This window comes from Garra rufa, unplaced genomic scaffold, assembly GCF_049309525.1.
Source record: "Garra rufa unplaced genomic scaffold, GarRuf1.0 hap1_unplaced_821, whole genome shotgun sequence".
Taxonomy (NCBI): domain Eukaryota; kingdom Metazoa; phylum Chordata; class Actinopteri; order Cypriniformes; family Cyprinidae; genus Garra; species Garra rufa.
In genome coordinates this window covers 1-9936 of record NW_027395086.1, presented here as the reverse complement: position 1 = coordinate 9936, position 9936 = coordinate 1, and the positions used below count along the sequence as shown (strand labels likewise).

The following is a 9936-nucleotide window of genomic DNA, read 5'->3' as shown; positions in this document are numbered from 1 at the left end:
CTGACTGCTAGCTACATGTATTGTTTTCTCCTTTGGATTAATCTCCTTGTATTATTCCGGTTTGTAAATCGCTTTGGATAAAAGCTTCTGCTAAAATGAATACATGTAAATGTAACCTCAGCCCTAAGCTTTACTGTAAATCTCACCCTTACATCGGATTGGTTGAAAGAAATGTTGTCTCTGGACTAACAAGTATGTTGATCCAGGAACATGTCCTACTTGAGTGAAACATGCTAAGCCTCTTTCTTTCTCTCTCTCTCTCTTGCTGTCTCTCCCTCCAGACGATGTCCCACCCTACTTCAAGATGGAGCCGGTGGCAACCCAAATCCACCTGGAAGGGAACCGATTGGTTCTCACCTGCATGGCTGAGGGCAGCTGGCCTCTGGAGTTTAAATGGCTTTACAATGGTACTGAGTTGACGCGTTTCTCCCTGGAGTACAGGTGACGCTTACCATCTTCCCACTGCTGTATGAGTGTCTTAGCAACTATAAGCACTTTTGACCCTGTAGACATTTCAGTAATGCACTTTTCACACTCTCACTAGTTTATTTAATTTGTGCACTAATAATGTTCAGCACTTCTAAACATAGACTCGTTGTTGTTGTTGTTTTGAAAGTCAAGAACATTTCCAGCACAATGTCATGTTTCAAATGATGCATTGGATTTTTAATAACATTTTGTGGTGGAAATAGAGATGGAGATGGAAATGGCATTTTAATTTTGACATTTAAACAAAAGAGTTTTTTCCGTTTTAGTCAAAAATGACGTTTTAAGAACAAATCTGAAACACTTTTGTGTGGCTACTAGTTCATGTTTCCTAAATGCACAAAATATATCCACCTCATTTTTTTTTTTAATGCAGAGGTAAGTCGATTTCTGTCAGTGTGTTCTGGTTTATCATAAATGGTAAAACTGTTTGCACTATGAACCAGAGTGTTTATAATTAAGATAGCACATTAAAATAATATGTCAAGACACACCAGTTAGCAATATCAAGTGGCAAAACAAGCTGTGAATGACACTGCAAGCCAGACCCATTAAGTTTACGGAAAAAAGATGGATATATATTTTTTATGTGACAAATCTGTAGAAGCTATGATGCACAATGAAAACATTTTCTTTATAGTGAATTTTCATACTTTAAGATTAAATGTCAGGGAGAAGTACAAAACAACAAAATATATTCATAAAAGGCATTTAAAGAGTAGAAAAGAAAACAATGAAGGCCTGATAAAAAGTTTCAAAGCCTGTTTTAATATGACCTTCATATAACAAATCTAAAAAATTCAAATCTTAGTTTGAATAAAAAAAACAACAACAACAACAACAACCCCTGGGTCACAAAAGTGCCTGTAGTTGAGAAACACGCATTTATCACTTAGACAGCTTAATCATTATCACAAATAGAACATTAACCACAGTTTCACTTGCGACAAATTTCATTCAGTTTGTCTGGTATTTATTTAAATGATGTCTTCTTTCTTTTTAGTGAGTCGGAAGCGTTTGTGGATTGTAATCCTCTTGAGTTGTAGCGCCTCATTCCCTCCACAGCCATGAAATCACACTCATATTGCCTCTCAGCTCACATTAAATGAGAATGAGATGTATTTCTTGAGCGATCCCTGTCGTCCATGTTTTGTTTTATGTATTCTGCATAAATGTTGTATCCCTGGTGAAGGCAGTGCAGAATTATCCATCAAAAAAGAGCAGGTTGCCGAGTACCTTGTGAATTATTTTCAATAGCTTCAAGAGCTATGTAATATTTATATTTGAAAAAGCAAAGTGTTTTTTTTCCCCCTTTCTCTCTCTTCTTTGGTCGCAGTGAGGTGGCTTGGCTGTATTCTTTTCCTGCACTCTTTGTGCCTGCTGACCACAGGACTCCAGATGGACTCTTTCATATTTGCCTTTGCATTATAAGACGTCCTAATAGCTAAAAGTCTAAGCTACCCCGCAGTGTTCAGTCTAAGTAGGGGTCGAGTCAGACGTTTTTTGGCCTTCTTGCTCACTACGGCTTTTCTGCCTGTCAGTCAAGACAATAGCAGCACTTCTGACGCAGTCCACAGAGCATCTCCAAAAGATCCCTGGTGGCTGAAACTTCCCAGCAGTTCTCTACGTCTCAGACACTGATGTATGTATATGTGTGTGTGTGTGTGTGTGTGTGTGTGTGTGTGTGTGTGTTTGCATAGTTTCTGTTTCAGCGAGTTGGGGCTTTCTTCTTTCTATTCCTCACGTCCACCAATCAAAAAAAAAAAGCAGGAAAACTAAAGTATCGGAAAAAGAGCTGGCGGTGTAAAAATGAGGCAGCATTGACTGGTTGAGTAAAAGCGCCACTGCCCACATGCTCAGCTCTCTCTTTATCACTCCATTTAACTAATAGGTCTTGCCACAGGCTCGTGACTGAAGCAGTGTGCGTAGGTGTAAAAACACACTCGCGTATTTTATGTTTTCTTGATGGCGGCCTAGTTTTCATTTTTGTTTCAATAGCATACATGACTACGATCACAGACGTTCAAAGTGCATGAATAAACCATATCCAAGACCCTTCATTTTACATTAACTGACCAAGGTAACTACAAAACCCACAATCATCTTAATGGAATATTTCTGTCATTTACCTTCATTCCAATGTCATATCATTCCAGACCTATGTGGCTTTTTTTGTGTTTCAAAAGAGAAAGAAAGCCATGCAGGTTTGGACCAGCATGACGTTGAGTAATGAACAGGATGGAGACTTAGGTTATGTCCACTGTAAGAAAAGCGGAAGAGTTTAACATTAAAAGGATAGTTCTCCCAAAATTAATATTCTGTCATTAATTACTCATCCTCACGTTGTTCCAAACCTGTAAGACCTTCGTTCATCTTTACAACACAAATTATGATATTTTTAATAAAATCCGATAGCTTTCTGTCCCTGCATGGACAGCAGTGCAACTAACACGTCATTGGTCGTCGAATCTGATTGGCTGAGAGGAGTGCAATATTGTAGTGATATTGGAACTCCAACTGTTTCACTGTTTGTATCATTCTGCTTGTGGTATTTCTCATAGTGAGTGTCATGGTGGGCATCCAAATTCATTATAATGTTATAAATAATACTGTTTTTGTCATGGAATGGAAAAGAAATTGTTGAATGAAGTTGAATTCTTTTTGCACAAAAATAACCACCGATGTCACATTTTAATGATGTCCTTACTACAGTTGAGGTCAAAAGTTTACACACACCTTGCAGAATCTGCTAAATGTTAATTACTTTACTAAAATAAGTAAAGTATCATATAAAATGCATGTTATGATTTTTATTTAGTACTGACCTGAATAAGATACTTCATATAAAAGACGTTTACATATGGTCCATAATAGTTGAATTTATAAAAATGAGCAAAAGTTTACATACACTTGATTCTTAATACTGTGTTGTTACCTGAATGATCCACAGCTGTTTTTTTGTTTGTTTGTTTGTTTAGTGATAGTTGTTCATGAGTCCCTTGTTTGTCCTGAAAAGTTAAACTGCCCATTGTTGTTCAGGAAAATCCTTCATGCCTACAAATTCTTAGTTTTTCAGCATTTTTTTCCAACAATGACTGTATGGCTTTGAAATCCATCTTTTTACACTGAGGACAACTGAGGGACTCATATACAATTATTACAGAAGGTTTAAATCCTCACTGATGCTACAGAAGGAAAAACGATGCATTAAGAACCAGGGGTGTAAACTTTTGAACAGAATGAAGATGTGTACATTTTTCTTATTTTTCCTAAATATCATATTTTTGTCATTTAGTACTTCCCTTCTGAAGCTACAGAAGATACGACCATGTTTGCCAGAAAACAAAATAAGTTACATTTACCCTGATTTTCACATTCTTCTGAAGCATCAGTGTGTATTTAAACCTTCTGTAATAGTTGTGTATGAGTCCCTCAGTTGTCCTCAATATGAAAACACGAATCTTAAAATCATACAGTCATTGTTGGAAAGGGTTCAAATACAAAGGGTTCAAAAATGCTGAAAAACCAAAGAAATCTGTGGAACCTGAAGGATTTTTTGGACGAAAAGCAGGCAGTTTAACTGTTCAGGACAAACAAAGGTCTGATGAAAAACTATCACTAAAAAAAAAACAAAAACAAAAAAACAGCTGTGAATCATTCAGGTAACAACACAGTATTAGGTATTACAGTATTAATTCAACTATTATTTTCTCTTCTGAACTGTATGTAAACATCTTTTATGTGAAATATCTTATTCAGGTCAGCACTAAATAAAAAATAACATGCATCTTGTTTGATCCCTCTTACTGTATTTTGGTAAAATAATTAACATTTTGCAGATTCTGCAAGGTGTATGTAAACTTTTGACCTCAACTGTACATTTCTGTGCCTTAAACGTAGTAGTTGCTTTGCTGTCTATTCAGGGTCAGAAAGCTCTCAGATTTCATCAAAAATATCTTAATTTTTATTCCGAAGATGAACGAAAACATATAACATGCATTTTATTGCAACATGCAAAACTAGGTCTGGCTGATTTTCATTGCAAGTGGTAAGGGGGACCAATTAGTCAATTCATTCTGTACAAGGGTCCCGGGTCTCCCAGTGGTCAGCAAGCAGGCAGCTTACATCATATGCAGCTCTAGTTTTCAGCTTCCTTTGATGGTTTCGGGTCATCCAACCTGATGTCTTGTAGGCCTCTGTTAGTTCGAAGCCCCAGGGCACTGGCCCTATCCATAATCCAGCTCTGCCCACATCCACATAAATATTTCGCTCCTTTGTTTTATCTGAAGTGTTAATGGCCACTCCTATGTTTTGTTGTGATCGCAGCACCAGAGCTGCCTGAGGACTCCTATCTATTGTTGATAAGGGTTCTTGTTTCAACAGGTTACCCATGAACACCCTGAGCTGGCTGAGTGTTGTGGCCTGATCTGCACTCAAATAGAAGCAAGGACTGTATGATTAATTATGGACCAATAAATAGCTTTTTTTGAATCAAAGGCCATTTGTTATAGCCAGTGCTTTGGGCTTGCTGCAAGCTCCCATGCTGCGAGTATGAAAAGTAGCAAACAATGGTTGATGGGATTCTGATTTTCTTTCACCAGGTATGTACTTCCGTCGCTGGATCGCTCCCATGCAGGCTTCTACAGGTGCATCGTCAGGAACAGGGTAGGAGCTCTGATGCAGAGGAGTTCACAAGTCCAGGTCGCCTGTAAGTGTCATATCGTATCCTAACAGAATATACAGTCTTCAAAATAAAGGTTCTTTATTGGCATTGATGGTTCCATGAAGAACCTTAAACATCCATGGAACCTTTCAGATGCTGAAAAGGTTCTTTAGATTTTAAAAATGTCCTTCAAAATGGTTCTTCTATGGCATCACTGCAAAAACACCATTCTGGAATCTTTATTTTTAAGAATGTAAACAGGAAATCCTAAAACTTAGTTTGATCACTTAAGAAATCATATAGCAATAGCAGTATTTCGCAAACAGACCAAAAAAGGTAATTGTCAATTACATGAAGCACTGTTCACAGAAGTTACTTTCAAACCAAGCTGCTTTCTGTTGGTCAACGTAGCAAATTCTTGTGATCAACTTAAACAAATTGCGAAATCCATGTCAGCAATTGCTTTCTTCATGCAAAATGTCGTATCATTCTTATTTAAATGATTGGATTTGGTTCAATAATGGTAAATGTGATTACACCTTTAGATAAGTGATAATGATTTGAGTTTTAGTGCAAACAGTGCAAGACGAAATTTAGTCCCTAGGTTCAAGGAATCTGAAACATTTTGATTGACAGTTTTGTTACTTTATTAATTTAGCACAGGCAAATTAACATCTAGAAAAGCTGATGGTAGAAACTTATCACGTCATATTTTTTAGCTTATTCTTTAACTTTCTGGCAAGGTTCTCTGAAAGATATGAACAAATGTTCTTCCTGTAATGTTAATTAAATGTTTGTTCAAGTTAATCTAGTCTTTAGTCTTTAATAATGTTCTAAAATCAGTAGCACAAAGAAATTATGTGCATCATTCATAGAATGTTTTTTAAAATCCATCTAACAGGGAACATTCAACTGTAACATTCTCATAATGTTAGCAAAACGATAAAATGCAATGCTCCCTTAACATTCATATACATTACCAGTCAAAAGATTTTTAATATTTTTCAAAGAAGTCTCTTCTACTCACCAAGCCTGCATTCATTTCATAAAGTACAGCAAAAACAGTACAATTTAGAAATATTTTTACTATTTGAAATAACTTTTCTATTTGAATATATTTTAAAATGTAATTTATTCCTGTGACTTCAAATCTGAATTTTTAGCATCATTACTCTGGTCACATTTTCAGGTTTCTTTGATGAATAGAAAGTTCATAAATGTCTTTATCATCAGTTTTTGATCAAAATTCCCCCCAAAATGATTTTATTTCAGATAAATGCTGATCTTTGTATCTTTCTATTCATCAAAGAACCTTGAAACAAACGTACTGAACTGTTTTAAATGTTGACAATAATAATAATAATAATAATAATAATAAATGTTTCTTAAAGGTTGTATCAGCGATTTCTAGCCTGAAACATAAAGTGTCAAATTCAGCTGAGCTTTCTTCACGATCCGCTCGCTGCCTGCCCCATAAATTGTCTGTGAAAAAAACGCGTCTCTCTGGTCAGCCTAGGGTCCGAGATATGCCAAAAAAACAATCGGCACTACCAACCTTTCCACACATAAACAAACAGTGTTCCAACCAATCAGCGTCAGGGGTTTGGTGTTGTGGACTTTCGCTCCGCCTCCCTCACATCCCTGCACCAGTAGGAAAGTCCACAACACCAAACCCCTGACGCTGATTGGTTGGAACACTGTTTGTTTATGTGTGGAAAGGTTGGTAGTGCCGATTGTTTTTTTGGCATATCTCGGACCCTAGGCTGACCAGAGAGACGCGTTTTTTTCACAGACAATTTATGGGGCAGGCAGCGAGCGGATCGTGAAGAAAGGTCAGCTGAAATTGACACTTTATGTTTTAGGCTAGAAATCGCTGATACAACCTTTAAACAGCAAATCAGCATATTAGAATGATATTTTAAAGGATCATGTGACAGTGAAGACTAATGATGCTGAAAATTTAGCTTTGATCACAGGAAAAAAATAACATTTTAAAATATATTTAAATAGAACACTATTATTTTAAATAGTACAAATATTTCAAATAAATGCAGGCTTGGTAAACATAAGATACTTCTTTAAAAAACGCATTAGAAATCTTACTGTTCAAAAACTTTTGACTGGTAGTGTATAACCAAGAAAAACTGGATGTTTTAAAAGTTTACTGAGCATGTAATAATTTATAACTTATTGGGAACTTTAGCAAAGTGTTCTTATAACATTTTTGTTAGCTGGGGTAGGACTAAGGCCGAAACTTTGTCCTTAGTCCGCTTTTCACTCCACTTTCTATATATTGTAACACTACACAAAAGTCTCAGTTTTAGGGTCACAGTTCGGTACGAGTTCTACAACAGGATTTTTTTTTCCATTTATTTTGAACAGACAGTAGTGTTACATACATGTGGCATGATCAGTTGTTTTTTATTTGAATTAGACTGTATAATTTCAAGATTTAAATTGAAAACTGAATGGCCTGACTTTAAATTGTTAAATTATGCTACATACAACACCTGCACAAAATAAAAACAGCAGATGGACTGAATGAAAATGCAAATTTATTCTCTTACAGCAGGTGATGCTTATGGAACATCAGCAATATAGAGTTTCCTTGGTTACCACTGTAAATAAAGCAGCTGTGCCTGTAAACACTACTTTGATATGCATTATATGGAGGTAAGAGGAAAAGAAAATGCCATCAAAACATTTCTGAAGATGGCTAGTTCCTCTCAGAGATGCATTCATATAAACCCCCGCATATTTGTCTTCCTATATTTCGAGCATTGCAAACAGTGAGCTTGATCTGTCTGGTACAGAACTCTTTACAGATTTTATACGAATTCCACACAAATTACATTTTGGGAAAGGACTGCAATACAGTTTGCATGCAATTCTGGAATAGAGATCAGCCAGAATAAAATAAAACTGGGTTTGATTAATAACCGGTCGACCAGTGCATCTACAACCTGAAACATTTCTACGTTGCTAATTGAAAACATCTGAACTCACCATTCTTGTTTTAAAGAATTAGTTCACTTCCAGAATAAAGATTCCCTGTTAATTTACTCACCCCCAAGTCATCCAAGATGTTCACGTCTTTCTTTCTTTAGTCAAAAAGAAATTAAGGTTTTGGGAAAAACATTCCAGGATTTTTCTCCATATAGTGGGCCTCAATGGGGGTCAACAGGTTGAAGGTCCAAATTGCAGTTTCAATGCAGCTTCAAAGAGCTCTACACGATCCCAGCTGATGAATAAGGGTCTTACCTAGCGGAATGATTGAACTGAACAGACAGTAGTGCTACCTACAGTACATGCAGCATGAGCTGTTGTTTTTTATTTGAATTAGACTATAATTTTAAGGTTTAAAGTGAAAACTGAATGGTCTGGCTTTTAGTTTGTGAAATTCTGCTACACACAACACCTGCAAAAAATAAAAACAGCAGATGGACTGAATGAAAATGCAAATTTATTCTCTGACAACAGGTGATGCTTATGGAACATCAGCAATATAGAGTTTCCTTGGTTACCATTGTAAACAAAGCAGCTGTGCTTATAAACAATATTTAATATGCAATATATGGAAAAGAAAATGCCATTAAAACATTCCATGGATGCATGATACATAATGTGGGAGGTCAAGCTAGTGCAAGATGAGCATTTGTGGTTAAAGTTAAATAATTTTACATTATTTTAGAAAATGACCGATCATTTCACTATACAAGATGCTTATTCCTTCGCTGGGATCGTGTAGAGCTCTTTGAAGCTGTCTGTGGATTGCATGGGCAACAGTACATGCAAGCCATCTAAACATTTAACAAGAATGGTCCATGTAGCCATCTATCCACAATCACAGTCAGGAGTATACTTTGAAAGACTTGTACACTCAGCTGTGTGCAAGACCGAACAGAACACAGAAGATGATACCTTAACTGTTAGCTGCTAAAATAGTCATATCACAAGATTGGAACTTCGTGTTATCTGTCACAATGGGTCACAATGTCCCTGTTCTTGTTTTGTCCTCTTTCTTTTTATTTTCCTTCTGATGTGTGCTTCCTTTCTCTCTGTTTCTCAGACATGGAAGGCTTTGTGGAGGGAGAACGGTCTCAGGTGGTGTCCCAAGGGGAGGCGGCGTTGATCTTCCCCCACAAATCCACAGCTTTCCACGGCCTGGGATCACATGGTTCAGGGACGGGCGCAAGATCCCCCCCAGCAGCCGCATGTAATCTTCTCCTCATTTGTGGATCAGAGTCAACTTAATAGCCTACTTTCTCACAGACAGGCTATTATACCTTACAGAAATAGAGTACAATGCTGTAGTATAATTACTCTGGAACTTGCAGAAACACTCCAGGAGTGTTTACTGCACAAAGTCTCATTGATAAAGTCTGTTATAATAAGAACCCCTGTTGACTTTACACTAAATGTGATTGAAGGCTAGAGAGGAAGCCGGCAACATGGGAGCCAATTAGACAAAGTGGACAAAAGGCCTTTATTGATGACCTTGGATGATTGACAGAGTTTGCGCCCGAGTGCGCACCGCCCTGTGTGTGTGTGTGTGTGTGTGTGTGTGCGCAGTCCATGTTAGAAAGGTCTTTGTAATCACCTGAGATCAATTTACCCCATCCGCCAGCAGGAGGCTTGACTAAAACAGCCAGCATGTTTGATGATCTATAATTCATGCTGATCGTCCGGCATGTCACATCTGACATGAGAGCTTTAGACACTTAGGATTGTGTTCGCCCACCCCAGCGCGCGGACTGGAGAACATTCAGACACTGTTTTTCTGCTGG

General features: G+C 37.2%; 1 pseudogene; it reads left to right on the top strand.

Annotated features, from left to right (window-relative positions):
• Positions 1 to 281: 281 nt before the first annotated feature.
• On the top strand, positions 282 to 9365 carry LOC141317360 (protein sidekick-2-like; annotated as a pseudogene).
• Positions 9366 to 9936: the final 571 nt, after the last annotated feature.